This window comes from Carcharodon carcharias, chromosome 31 (genome assembly GCF_017639515.1).
Source record: "Carcharodon carcharias isolate sCarCar2 chromosome 31, sCarCar2.pri, whole genome shotgun sequence".
Classification (NCBI taxonomy): domain Eukaryota; kingdom Metazoa; phylum Chordata; class Chondrichthyes; order Lamniformes; family Lamnidae; genus Carcharodon; species Carcharodon carcharias.
In genome coordinates this window covers 3,552,501-3,567,263 of record NC_054497.1, presented here as the reverse complement: position 1 = coordinate 3,567,263, position 14,763 = coordinate 3,552,501, and the positions used below count along the sequence as shown (strand labels likewise).

Genomic DNA, 14,763 nt, shown 5'->3' with positions numbered 1-14,763 from the left:
ATATCCAGTGCATTTTACGCCTTGGCTAATAAAGGCAAGTATCCTATGTTCAGAGAAGGAATTCCAGAGTGTGTGTCCCATGTAGCTGATGGGCATTGACAGGGATTTTAGGATTGGGTGGGGGAAGGAAATTCTGGGGATCTTGAACCCAAGCAGAACTGAGAGTGGAAGTTGCATTTGGTCATGAAGCACTTAGTGTACAAATTAGCAAGTTTGATGGCAAATGCTGTCTTTAGCATACATAGATTTCCATAAACAAACAAAATAAATATCAGAAAATGCTCAGAAGTCCTTTGTTTACCATTTTTGTTGGGAGTTAGAAAGGAAAGCAAAATGAATTAAGCTGTAGCTACCCCCAGTATGTTACCATCTCATTTGACTGAGCACTTCAGAATGGAGCAGTTGTTAATACCTGAAGTAAACCTTTGAGAATTCAATCTCTTATTTATTTTTTACAGTCTTGGAAGTGACAAAGTTAAAATCCTCATATCATGAGGGGACATGGCCTTGAGTTACTGCTGATAGCATAGAGGCAAATTCTGCAAACTGCATATGCTCAGTTGTGGTTCAATGAGTATGCCTGTAAAATAAGATTTTAGGAGAATAAGCAATAGGATACAATTAGAAAGAGGGGCTGTCACACTCTTATGTAACCTTTTCAACATTGAAATTGCCTACACAAATGTTCATAATGGTAATTTCCAGTGCCTGTAATTCTTTGTTGATGAATACTTGAATCTTTCCACAACAACACTTTTTATTGATATAGATCTTTTAAAGTAGTAAAACATCCCAAGGTTCTTCATAGGAGCACTGTCAAACAAAATTGGACACTGAGCCAAATTAGCAGAGGTTAAGGGAGGATCATCAAAAGTTTGGACCAACTTTGTGCAGCTTTTGTGAGGTAATAAATGAATGTCAGCATTCAGGCTTTTGAGGTAGCCCAGGCCCTTGCAGCAAACGCCTTAGGGAAGGCATTTAAAGAATGAATAATTTCAACCATGTTATTATGAAATATTTAATTTTGGAACTAATGTTTGAAACTATAAATTGCAAAAAAAAATGGCAGATGAAAATCTTTTCTCTGCCTAGAACCTAAGCTCTAGTTTTCCCTCCCTAAACCTCTCCAGCTCTCCACCTCTTTCTCCTCATTAAAACACTCCTTAAAAACTACCTGTTTGTCCAAACTTTTGATGATCCTCCCCTAACCTCTGCTAATTTGGCTCACTGTCCAATTTTGTTTGAGGGCGCTCCTATGAAGAACGTTGGGATGTTTTACTACTTTAAAAGATCTATATAAATAAAAAGTGTTGTTGTCAAAAGATTCAAGTATTCATCAACAAAGAATTACAGGCAACAGTTAGCACTGGAAATTACTGTAATGAACACTTGCGTAGGCAGTTTCAATGTTAAAAAGGTTACCTAAGAATGTGACAGCCCCTCTTTCTAATTGTGTCTTATTGCTTCTGCTATCTTATTTTGCAGGTATACTCATTGAGCCAACAAAGGAAGTTAAAATGTCAGCTGTGGCTCAGTTGGAATCATTCTCCCCTCTCAGGGAGAAGGTTGTGGGTTCAAATGTCAGCCTTGTGACTCAAGCATGAAAATCTAAGATGATGCTTCAGTGTGGTACTGAGTGGGGTGCTGCTTTTTCAGACCTGATGCTAAAGTGAGGTCCTATCTGCACTCTCAGATAGATATAAAGGATCCCTTGCCACTATTCTCGAGAAGGATAGGGGAGTTTTTCTGGCTAATATATTGATCCCTCAACCAACATCACTGAAAAACAGATTTATCTGATAAAAGCAAAACACTGCGGATGCTGGAAATCTGAAACAAAAACAAAAATGCCTGGAAAAACTCAGCAGGTCTGACAGCATCGGCGGAGAGGAACACAGTTGACGTTTCGAGTCCGTATGACTCATCATCAGAACTAAGGAAATAGAGAAGTGAGGTGAAATATAAGCTGGTTGAGGTGGGTGCGACAGGTAGAGCTGGATAGGGGACCAGTGATAGGTGGAGGCAAAGAAGAGATTGCCGAAGATGTCATAGACAAAAGGACAAAGGGGTGTTGACGGTGGTGATATTATCTAAGGAATGTGCTTTATCTGATCAATGGACTTATCTTGTTTTGCTGTTTGGGGGAACTTGCTGTGCACAAATTGGCTGTCATGCTTCCAACATTACAACAGTGACTACACTTGACTGTAAAGGGAAATCCTAAGGTCATAAAGATAATATCTAAATGCAAGTCTTTTTTTTTTGGCTTTTATCATGACCCATAAAGCCTCTGAAATTTTAAAAGTAATAAGTAACAAACAAAAAAAAACTGCAAAGGAAAATGCGATGCGACACTGGGGGGCTACAAGAGAGAGCAAGCGAGCCTTCAGGATGCCCCTTTGCCCCGCAGTCAGATTGGGAGGACGTGCCTTGCCCCCTTGCCCCGCACCAATATGGCGGCGCCAAGGAGATTACATCATCCTTTTCACCGGATTGACTGACGTCAATCCCTTGCCTTCTATGGTCAAAAGCGGGTGACGTGTGCGCGGTCTGTGTTTTTTATGAATGAAAGGCATCTGCGTGTGTGAGTATCATCTGACCCAGGAATTCCAGGAACTGACTTGTTTTCATACACAGGCAGGCAAGAAAAAAACTGCAAAAAAAAAAGGGGAAGGGGGTAGAAGACAAAACACACAGCAGATCTCGCCCCAACGTCTCTGGAAAGAGTGAGTAAAAAAAAGGGGGGGGGGGGGTATAATCTCTTCAAAGGGGTGGGGGGGACGGCGACCTGTTTTGACCCTTTTTAATGATTGAAAAAATAAGTTTCTGTTTGCTAGAAATTGTTAGTCACAGTGTTGTTGTTGAGTTGGGCTGGGTGCTTTGGTGCTGAATCACTATGAGTTGCAGTTCTGCGAGCATGCACTTTTATGGTTGATTTCAGAATCCAATCTTTCTCAGAGATACTTAAGTGTTGCTTTTTTTTTTAAATGGGGAGGTGGGGGGGGGGGGGGTGGTGGTGTTAGCCTTTCTTCCCCCCCCCCCCCCCCCCCCCCCCCCCCCCCCCCTCCCCTCCCACCACACACCCCACCTCTTTTTTTTTTGGACGGATCTTACGCTAACGATGTCTTTTAATTTTCATTCCATTGTAGACTGAAGTTCGACCATTTCTCCTGGATTATTTTTTTTTTAAAAAAAACTTGACTGAAGTCGCTGGTCTTTCCTCCTCGTCTCTGAGTGAACTCAACGAGGGTGGAGAAATAAGGAAGGGAAAGGAGGAGGATAAGCACCTAAAAGGATCAGATACTGAACAAGAAGAACATAAAAGTAAAGAAAAGGCCCGGAGGGGGAAGTACAGCGTTCCACAGGTAGATATATATATATATATAATATATAATATTTATTATATAGTAAATAACATTTAAGGACCAGGAAGTATTGATGATTTGAATTGAACCAATTGTTAATTAAGATGCCAGCAGAGAGATAGAATAGGAAGCTCAGAAATAAACAATCAGTTTAAAATAGGAAGTTGGGGGAAAATAAAAACAAGTTGTGTTGTTGAATTGTAGCTCTCACCGATTGCCACAAGCATGTGGGCTGTGTACGCTGTGTCCACATGCAGTCCTTACAAGAACTTTTCACCGCCCAAGCATCTGTTTAATATTTAACTGTGTGGTTCAGCAAGTATCTGGAATCCATTTCAGAACCTAAGTTATGTAGTGCCCAGTCATTTTTTTTTATTTGGAACTGGTGAGGTATTTTCTGGATCCCGCTGTCATTGTGGGTTGGGGCAGTTGGCATTGGTCGCGATGACTCCTGTTAAGCGTCTGGAGCTCTGGATAATTTTGATATCAGGAGACGGATTGTGTGGATGCTGATAGTTTAAGCAGAAGCATATCAGTTACGTGAAGCCTCGCTCAAAAAGAAAAATAACCCATAGGCAATAATTGCGGGTGGTACAATTGGTCCCAGTGAGCTGGGCAAGGCAGGAATAAAAACTGGCCAGGCAGGCTTCTGATTGACATGCTATGTATGTATTTATGGGTGGAATTTTACAGCCTCTCCCGCCGGCGGGTTTTCCCGTTCCTGCCAGAGTCATTGGAACGTTGGACGGCTCGCCGCATTTTGCGGGTTAGTCCCTGCTGCGATGGGGCTGTAAATTTCAGCCCATGTGTGTTAGCCATGGCTCAGTTGATAGCACACTTGCCTCTGAATCACGTGGTTCCTGATTCAAATCCCAACTTTGAGGGCCTGATCACACGCTCTGGTGCAGTATGGAGGAAGTGCTGTACTGTTGGAGGTGTGCCTTTCAGATGAGCTGTTAAGCTGAGGCCCTGTCGGCCTCCTTGGCTGATCTGTAAAAGATCCCATTCACGGAAGAGCAACGAAGCTGTCCTCAGTATTTACCCTCAACCAACGTCACAAAAAGCAGAGAGAGAGATGAGGGCATGGATCATGGACTTGTCCAGGGGTGATCAGCAGACAGTAGGGGCACTTCAGAAGGGTAATCTACTCATGACTGTACCCCTTCCTCTTGTAAAATAAAATTCAATTGAAGCATTCAAATGGGAAGTAGACCGTTATCTAAAAAGGAAGAATGTGCAGGGTTACGAGTGGAAGGTGGGGGAATGGTACTTGGTGGGTTGCTTGTTTGGAGAGCTGGTGCTGACACGACGGGCCGAATGGCCTCCTCCTGTGTTGTAACAATGCTGTGATTCTTTCCTACATTACAATGGAGATGCCACTTCAAAAATAATGCCACGCGGCACTAGAAATGTGAAGGCTGACTTAATAGTGATGTTTAAAATTAGAAAGGGGTTTGGTAGAGTGGACAAAGGATTGTTTCCTCAAGAGGGGGAATCTAAAACCTGGGCTCATAAATGTAAGATAGTTACTGATAAATTCAATAAAGAATTCAGGAGCAACTTCTTTATCCGGAGGGTGGTTAGAATATGGCTCATCCTACTCCAAGGAGGAGTTGAGGCGTGAATGCATTGAAGGGGAAGTTAGATAGAAACACCACCACCTGCAAGTTCCCCTCCAAGTCACTCACCATCCTGACTTGGAAATAAATCACCGTTCCTTCACTGTCGCTGGGTCAAAATCCTGGAACTCCCTCCCTAACAGTGCTGTGGGTGTACCTACACCACAAGGACTGCAGCGGCTCAAGAAGGCAGCTCACCACCACCTTCTCAAGGGCAATTAGGGATGTGCAATAAATGCTGGTCCAGCCAGTGACACCCACATCGTGTGAATGAATATTTTTAAAAAGAAAGTAAGCACATGATGGAGAAAGGAATGGAAGGATATGCTGAGAGTTGGTTAAGAAGGGTGGGAGGAGGCTCATGTGGAGCATTAATATTGGCACGGACCGGTTGGACTGGATAGTAGGTTCTATGTGAAAAGTATTTCTTTGGCTATAAAGCACTTTGGGAAGTTCTGAGTTTGTGACTATACTGTTTTCAAAGAAAAAAAGCAAGGCTTTTATTGATGCCCCTCCATGACCCACTCTCAGCAGAGTATAAAGCATCTAAATAGCTGGGCCAGTAGACTGAATCATCAGTCAGCCAATGGAAAGTAGAGAATGTACCTTTGTAACAGGAAGCTAGTTTTTTGGAGGTGGTTTTTGCACAAGAGGCTGCCTCTGTGGGGGGGGTGGGGGGCACAGTGGAATGAGTGTGCTTTGATACTGGAACATGCTAGAGCACCCACGTTTATTACAGTTACCAGACCATTGCTACTGATCACTATTGAGTGTGGCAATATTACTTTCCCAGACACAGCAGTCTAATCTACAGAGAGGGCTTTTACACAGTCGCTCCCCCCTCCCCACTCAGTTGGCATATTTGTAGGTGGGTGGGTGATGTAAAATAGATTGGGGGCTAGCGCACACACTGCCTTCCCCGAGCTGTGAGGTGAGGCAAAGCCAACCTGCCTGCCCTTAGGCCAATTGAGGCCCTTAGCTGGCCAATTAGTGGCTAGCTGAGGGCCTGTGTCCACCATCCTACCCACCCCACCCCGCCCTCCCCCACCCTTTAGCCCGCCAAAATAATAGCTGGGATTTTCCTGTCCCGAATTCCGGCCCAAAGTCAACGGACCTCTGGAAAGTCCTGGCCCATGGGCACGGCTGGGGAAGGTGGAGCGAAGGAGGCCAGCCAATGTCTCGGGTGAAAAGGCGGGAAGATATGGCAGGGCGGGGGTGGGGGTAGGGTTTGGGGGTAGGGTTTTGGGGGGTGGGGTTTGGGGGTAGGGTTTGGGGGGGGGGGGTTGGGGGTGCGGTTTGGGGCTAGGGTTTGGGGGGGGGGTTGAGGTGGGGTTTGACAGGGGGGTGGGGGTTGCCCTGTGCCCATCGGCTCATTGTGTCTGCCCCCAGCGTTTGGTTGCTGTGGGACAGCCTTTTTAAAAGTCGGTTCGGCCCATGACTAACTTCTCTACCGGCCCATGCAATTCGCAACCCCACTCCCCACCCCCCCCTCCCCACCCACACACACACACACACACACACACACACACACACACACACACACACACACACACACACACACACACACACACACACACACACACACATCCTACCCACCTCACCCCAGAGTGTTACCTAAGGGGAGGGCCCAGAATCACCTATCTATATAATTAACATGTTCAGATAAAGTGTGTCTCATTTTAAATCTGCATGCTAGCACCTCTTTTTTTATCTATATATATATACTCATCAAGGGGATGTGGGCTTTGTTGGCTGCCCGTCTCTAGTTGCCCTTGAGAAGGTGGTGGGTGAGCTTCTTGAACCGCTGCAGTCCCTGTGGTGTAGGTACAACCACAGTGCAGCAAAGAAAAACATGTTGCGTGTTACACTTTGATTTAAGTCACATCAACAGCCTGTATTTATACAGCACCTTTTAACACATCAAAATGTCCCTTGGCACTTCATGAGGGCATTGTAAAACAAAATGGGGCACCAAGCCACAGGAGGCTACATTAGGGCAGGGGACCTAAAGCTGGGTCAAGGAGGAATGTTTTATGGAGCGTCCTCAAGGAGGAGAGCGAGGTGGCGAGAGGTTTAGGGAGTGAATTCCAGAGCTCAGGACCCGGGCAGCTGAAAGCACGGTCACCAAAGTTGGAGCGCTTTTGAAATTAGGATCAGAATTAGAGGAGCACAGATACCGAGGAGGGTTTGGAGGGGATGGCGGACGTAGGGTGGTGGACGGATTTGAAAACTAGGATGAGAAATTTTAAAATCGAGGCGCTGTTTAACCAGAGGCCAGCGGACACAGGGGTAATGGGTGAACTGGTCTTAGGACACGGGCAGTGGAGTTTTGGATGACCACAAGTTTAAGTTGGGGGGGGGAGGGGTAAGATCATAAGACATAGGAGCAGAAATTAGGCCATTCAGCCCGTCGAGTCAAGCAACACCTGGGAGGCCAGGCAGAACTGCGTTGGAATGGTCACGTCTCGAGGTAACAATGGCGTGGGTGAGAGTTTCAGCAGCAGATGAGTTGAGGCAGACACTGAGTCAGGAGATGTTATGGAGGTGGACAGAGGTGGTTTTAATGATGGCGCAGGTATGTGACATGACACCAAGGCAACTCAAGCATGCTGGCTTGACAGAATACTGAGCAAAAGAAACAACTTGCTAAGATAGCGTAGGATAGTAGTCATCTTTGTGTGGGTGGCGATAACTGAGGGATGAATGTTAGCTGGGACATCAGGAGCACGCACCACTCCCACCTCCTCCCTCCCACACCCTTTTCTTTTTCCATCACATCACAGGATCTTTCACCCACCCACCACCCCCCCACCCATCCCCTCCCCTCGGTTTAACGACTCACCTGACAGTTCTCCACTCCCACATCCTCGAGCACTGTGTTAGGTTAACGTGATTTAGTGCTGGTGTGGGGGGCATGGACCATTAACCTGCTGACTCACAGGCCAGATTGAGCCAAGAGGATCCCACAGCAAGCCAATACCAGTCCGAAATTTTGAACCATTTGTTGTTGTGCTTATCGTTCAGCAGTGCACCCAGTCAGGATTTTTAATACTGAGGGAGCTGAACATACAGCCATATAACTCACATTTATAATCAAACCCATACTAATATTTGCATTTTCCCTAAAATCATGAAAGCTATTGGTACATCTGTCTCCATTTTCCTGCATAATTGCTGCTTTCCACTTTCCCACCAAATGCGGAGTTACTTCTCCACCTTTGAACCACAGAAAAGTTATGGCAGAGAAAGAGGCCATTCAGCCCATTGTGTCTGCACCGGCTGAAAAAGCAAAAATAAAAAATAAAAACCTAGCTGCCCATTTTAATCCCACCTTCCAGCACCCGGTCTGTAGCCTTGCAGGTTACAGCGCTTTAGGGTGCAGATCCAGCTGCCTTTTAAATGAGTTGAGGGGTTTCTGCCTCCACCACCAAACCAGGCAGCGAATTCCAAACACCACAACTCTCTGGGTGAAGAAGTGTTTCCTCATGTCCCCTCTAATCCCCTGACCAATCACCTTAAATCTGTGCCCCCTGGTTATTGACCTCTCTGCTAGGGGGATCAGAGAACCCCTGTACATTCTATCTAGGCCCCTCATAATCTTGTACAATTCAACCAAGTCATGCCTCCAGCCTCCTCAGATCCAAGCAAAGTGACCCCAGTCTATCCTTTGCTGAAGCCTTTTTATAATTGCTTTCATCCTCCCTTTCTTTGTCTTCTTGACCACATTCCACACATCCGTGCTTACTGATGTTTTATTCCACCCTCGCCCCGCACACTTTTTCCCTCCAACTTCACATGTGGACTTCTGCTCCTCCATGGCTTAGTGGTCACTCATTTGCTTCTGAGCCAAGAGATTGTGGGTTCAAGTCCCACTCCAGATACGAGCATAAAATCGAAGTAAAAGCGCATAATAGATCCCATGGTGACTATTTTGAAGAAGAACAGGTGAGTTTGCCACCCGGTGTCCCAACCAATATTTATCTCTCAACCAACATCACTAAAATCTGGTTATTATCACATAGCTATTTGTGGAAGTTTGCGGTGAGCGAATTGGTTGCCTTCTTTCCTACAATACAACAGTGACTATGCTTGAAAAGCATTTCATTGGCTGAAAGGGCTTTGGGATGTTCCATGACGGTAAAAAACGCTATCTAAATGCAAGTTCATTCTTTTGCCACATCAATTGCCACGCATATGGTGTTAATGTCTTGTCAGTTACATTAAGGTCAAGAGAAACAGGTGATGGGTATTAATTGTCTTTCAGCATGTATAAATAGGGGATAGTTGGGACACTGGGTTAAGTGGGAGGAGAACTGTGAGTCTGAACAAATCATAACCCCTCTCAATAAAGAAAAGCTCTGTGACTTGGTTTTGGCTTCACTTACTGGCTTGGATCCTATTGACACATGTCCTCGTTTACTCCCATTCTTTTAACCCATGAGCAATGTCACAGGCAGTGGACTATCACCCCTCAACAACATAACAGCCACATCTTACCCTCAGTACCCTTGGAAGAATGTACCTGTCAGTGTCCATTTAAAGAGGGAGCACTGCTAATAACATTACCAATAGCTACACTCAATTTCATTTTCTTTTTAGTTCTGCGTATTTGTAAATTTTTGCACGTTTCAAGTGAACTGAGTAATTTGCTCTGACAATTGAACTCAATCAGTCAACCCTGACTGTCTACTTATCTATTATGTCTAAACGGTTTTAAAAAAATAAAGCAATTCTGTGGATTGATCAGCATGTTTATCGATTGAGCTAAACAGTACAGGAAGTTCCTTCTGTTCAATGCCTGGTTCCTGCTGACTTGACTGATCTCAGCTGAGATGCCACTATCACCCTCAGCATTCCTGGGCTCTTACCTTCCTTGGTTCTCCTCCCACGCCACATGCTTAGATCTGTTTCCATGGCTACTTCTTCCTGGAAGAGCCCGTCACCAGAGGCTGAAGCTTGAGGGGTATCACTCAAGCATGGCTGACCAGGAGACTCCTCCAATCTTACCGTCCACGCATTGGAAGGGTTTACACATTGACGATCAACCCGTTTGGTCAAGTTTACGAACCCATCAAGTCCTGGAGCAGGACTCGAACCCAGACCTTTTGGCTCAGAGACAGGGATGTTACCTGCTGGGCCACAAGACCTCCCACTCCCGGGTTAGGAAGGGGAATATCAGCTAGATTTCATCCTCTTTAACTGCTGGTGGGTTTTCCCCACTGGAAGTGCAGCCGTGTCAATGTCGAGAGAAGGCAGAAGCTGCTGGAAAATCTGATCTGGCAGCATCTGTGGAGAGAGAAGCAGAGTTAACGTTTCGAGTCCAACATGACTCTTCTTCAGAACTGGGGAGGGGACAGTATTGGACAGAAACGTCCACTCCAGGAAGCAGCGTGTACCCTTCCCATGTTGAGACCACATTGCACTGTCTTCTACTGCAATGGAAATTTTCCCGGCGCGTCAAGTGTGTGGGACTGTTCACGTCTCTTGGGTCTCCCATCCTACTGTAAGATATAGGCACTTTATAACATCAAGCTTAGGAATTTAGTCGCTACTTCCTCATTCATCTCTCCACCTTTCTTGTTTTAAGTTGGTCAGTGCCTGAACTGTAAGGCTTTATAAATCTGCAGAACCAGGCACTCTACATCGTCCATACTGAGGGAGCACTACAGTGTTGAGGGTAACGCCTTTCAGATGAAACGATAACTGAGGTCCTATCTGCCCTTTCAGATTGATTGGTTGTAAAAGTTTCCCTCCCTCCCCCCTCCCCCACCTCACCCCCGCCCACCTACTCCCCCTCCAGACAGTTGCTGCAGCATTTCCCTACATTTTAGAATCATAGAAACTAGGAACAGGAGTAGGCCATTCGACCCTTCGAGCCTGCTCCACCATTCATTATGATCATGGCTGATCATCCAATTCAATAGCCTGGCTCCCGCCTTCTCCCCATATCCTTTGATCCCTTTCACCCCCAAGAGCGATATCTAACTCCTTCTCCCAATTTTGTTGCGGAATGTGTTTCCCCATCCTTGGGTTGTGAAAGGCACCACATAATTGCAATCTCTTCGTTAAGAGTAAAGCCAGCCTAAGTAGAAAACGAAAACCAGAAACTAGATTAAAAACCTGAAACCCTACTCGCTTGTAGTCCCAAGTTCACCTAATGGACTGAAGGCCAAAGATGCAAAAATTTATTGTGTGTTTTTCCATATCAGTCAGATTCTCTGGAACTAATGTAATAAGTACAGCTACAGTAAGGGCAACAGAGATATACTCACAGTAAATATAGCAGGTGTACCAGTAACAGTTAATATCAATACTAATGAGTCAGAGACCTCTGTTTGCCCTTTCTACAGCAATAATATAATATCCTTTGAAATATCCTGCCCTTTCACTAAACTGGTTTGACTGAAATATAGAGCAAAAGAACTTAGCATATCGCAACCAATTAATTACTGTTGAAGTCCAATCATTTTTGCCTTGTTGGCAGTCACAGCAGCCAAGTTGTATCATGTGAGATCCCATGAGCAACAAATGAGAAGATTGAGCATGTTTTCAGTTTTTTTTTTTGGTGATGTCTTTATGCCGGAGTGGGGGTCATGGACCATCAACCTCCTGACCCGAGGGCCAGATTGAACCAAGAGCATCAAACCAATGACTTGCCAGCTCGAAATGTCAGTCAACTTTGCTCCTGCGTTTATTGTTGAAGCACCACTCTGAGACACAAGTTCTAATATTGACCCAGCCGAATAACTAATATTTATAAGATCAAACCCATAAAAATAATTGTCTTCCTCGTAAAATCATAAAAGCCACTTAGTGTCATCGGGACACATAGAAGGAGGCCATTCAGTGCATCATTGCTCTGCTGGCTCTCTGAAAGCAGCTCAGCTAGTCCCACTCTCCCGCTTTTTCCTCTGGGGCCCTGCAAATATTTTCTCTTCTGATAATTGTCGAATTCCCTGCTGGAAACCAAAATTGAACCTGCCTCCACCACACTCTTGGGCAGCGCATTCCAGATTCTAACCACTCGCTGTGTGAAAAAGCTATTTCCCCTCACATTGCCTTTGCTTCTTTTGCCAATCACCTTAAATAGGTGTCCTCGGTTCTCGATGCTTCTGACATTGGCAACAGTTTCTCCCTATCCTATTCTGCAGACACCTCACGATTTTGTCCACCTGTGTCCCATCTTCTCTCAGCCTTCTGCAAGGAGAACAGCCCCATCTAAGCCAGACTATCCCCGCGACTGGAATCCCTCGTCCCTGGAACCATTCTCGTAAACCTTTTCTGCACTCTCTCCAATGCCTTCATCTCCTTCCTGAGGTGTGGTTCCCAAAACTGGACACAGTGCTCCAGCTGAGGTCGAACCAGTGTTTTTTTGCCTTTTAAGTTTAGCAACCAAGCCTAATACTGTCAGTTTCACAGATTCGGGCACTGGGAGAGAAAGACCTTGCATTTATATAGCACCTTTCAGATTTTGAGGACTTCCCAAAGAGCTTCACAGTTAATTAGTTGCCTTTTGAAGTGCAATGCTTGTTAGCAGCTGATTTGCACATGGTAAGACCCCACAAACAGCAATATGAAAAGCAGCCACATAACTTTTAGTGACCAACGCTACTAAATAAATATTTTCTTCTTTCCTGATCCTATTGTATCAGTACTCCATCTAACTCTTGCCCCCTTTTCATTCATTCTTCCAATAATAGAGTCATAGATTAATAAGAGCACCAGAAGGAGGCCATTTGGCCTATTAAGCCCATGCCAGAGCAATCCAGTCAGTCCCACCACCCCCCTCCCCTCACCCTGGTTGATCCCCGTAGTCCTGCAAGCTTATTTCTTTCAAGGGCCCATCCAATTTCCTTTTGAAATCTTTGATTTGCCTCCACTTCCACCGCCCTCATGGGTAGCGAGTTCCAGCTCATTACCACTTGCTTAAAAAAAAAAGCACATCCTCACATTCCCCCTGCACCCCCTGCCCAAAACTTTAAATATGTGCTCTCCCCTCATCCTTGTACCATCAGCTAATAGGAAGAGCTTTTCCTTTGCCTATCTTAGCTAAACCTGCCCGAATCTTGTGCACCTCGATCAAATCTCCTTTGCTCGGTGGAGGACAACCTCAGCTTCTCCAACCTAATCTTGTAATTAAACTAACATCTCCCCATTCTGGTGATGTTATAAGGAAGGAAGATCTTTCTGGCTGATCTGTGGTGGTACTTAGTGACTGTTTACTGTGATCGTCACTGGATTGTGAGGAGACCACGTGCCTATACTCTTGGCATCAGATCGAATGAATGAAGAATAGTGGAGTAAAAAGAAAAAAGCCAAAAGGCCCCTAATTTTTTTTTAAAAAGATTTATTTAACACACTGATCAGGCGGGACAATTAGCTGCTGGTACAGGAACTCATCGGAGTGCCACTCCTGCGCCAGAGAGCAGCGGGATCCAGAATTGAGCACACAGTGCTGAACGTGCAGGATGGACTCTGCTATCCCACAGCAGGGAGGCACTCTGTGCGGCAGGGTGGTTCAGAAAAGAGTACTTAAGGGGGAAAAAGCAACATTGCATCATCTACAGGCCAATTCTCACATCCCGTGGTAAAGATAACAAAGGGACTTTCATTGTTTCAGTGCCTTTTCACCAATTCAGGATGTCCCAAAGTGCTTTACAGCCAATGAAGTGCTTCTGAGGTGTTGTAATATAGGGAGAAAGTGGCAGCTAGTTTGTGCACAGCAAGCTCCCACACGCAGCAAGGTGATAATGACCCGATTTTAGTCATGTGGGTTGAGGGATAAATATAGGCCAGAAGACCCCTCACCCTTTTTTTTTAAACTCCAGTGATATCATGTGATCTGTTATGCCCATTTGAGAGGGCTATGGTTGAACATCTCACCTGAAAGAGGGTGCCTCCAGCAGTGCAGCACTCCCTCAGTGTTGCACTGAAGCATCAGATTTGGTTTTTCTGCTCGAGTCCCTGGAGGGGGAGGGGGGGGCTTGAAGGCACAACTCTTTGACTCTGAGGTGAGGGTGCTACCAACTGATACTCATTGATCAGAATAGATGAAGGCCCTGGAAGTCCCACACTGTCCTCAGGACTCAGAGCAGTGGTGCAAGGTTGGAAAAAGCTGAGAAAATCTTTGTAGGGGTGCCACAGATAATGAACAAAAAAAAGCAGCAACGAAATTGTGATTTCATATTTTAATTGTCTGTGTTGTACATAAGCAATACTTTGGTAGTATCATATATATTGGTACTTTTATTTTTATATATTAGTCCTTCTATTTTCAACAAGCGTGTAAATTATATTTTGATAAACTTGTATTGATATCAAAATTGGCTAATACTTGATTGGAAATGTTTTGCATTTGTGATACAGACAGCAGTTATCAGTACGGTTGACATGTTCCGTAACAATTGCTATCATCAACCTGCACAGCTATAGTTGGTCATTTGATATATTCAGCATACACAGTAATCATTATTGATACATCAGCCACATAGCAGCATTCACGATGGTGGAGCCAATATGATTGGTAACAATTATCTGCAACTCATACTAAATGGTAGCTATTTATCTATATAACATTTCGACCTATATGACCTGCGTCTTTCCAAATGATCAGATAGGAGCTTTCTAATTGGTTGAGTGTAGGATTGAGTTGAATCCTACTGCTTGGTTCAGTATTTGGCCTGTTTATAATTGCTTTCTATAGTCTTGTTTCTAATTGGTTCAGTCACTGACAAAAGGAAAATGGCGTACACCAGGGGGCAAATAAAGATGTCTATGGA

At 44.9% G+C, this 14,763-nt stretch overlaps 1 protein-coding gene across 2 annotated transcripts in view; it reads left to right on the top strand.

Moving 5' to 3' along the window:
* The first annotated feature begins 2,637 nt into the window (after positions 1-2,637).
* The window catches only part of LOC121271554 (transcription factor MafK-like), an 87,332-nt gene continuing 75,206 nt past the window's right edge, over positions 2,638-14,763 (top strand). For both annotated transcript variants that reach the window (XM_041177553.1, XM_041177554.1), the window contains exons 1-2: positions 2,638-2,726; positions 3,150-3,365. The gene's annotated coding sequence lies outside the window, so the exon portion shown is untranslated. The remainder of the gene's footprint in view (positions 2,727-3,149; positions 3,366-14,763) is intronic.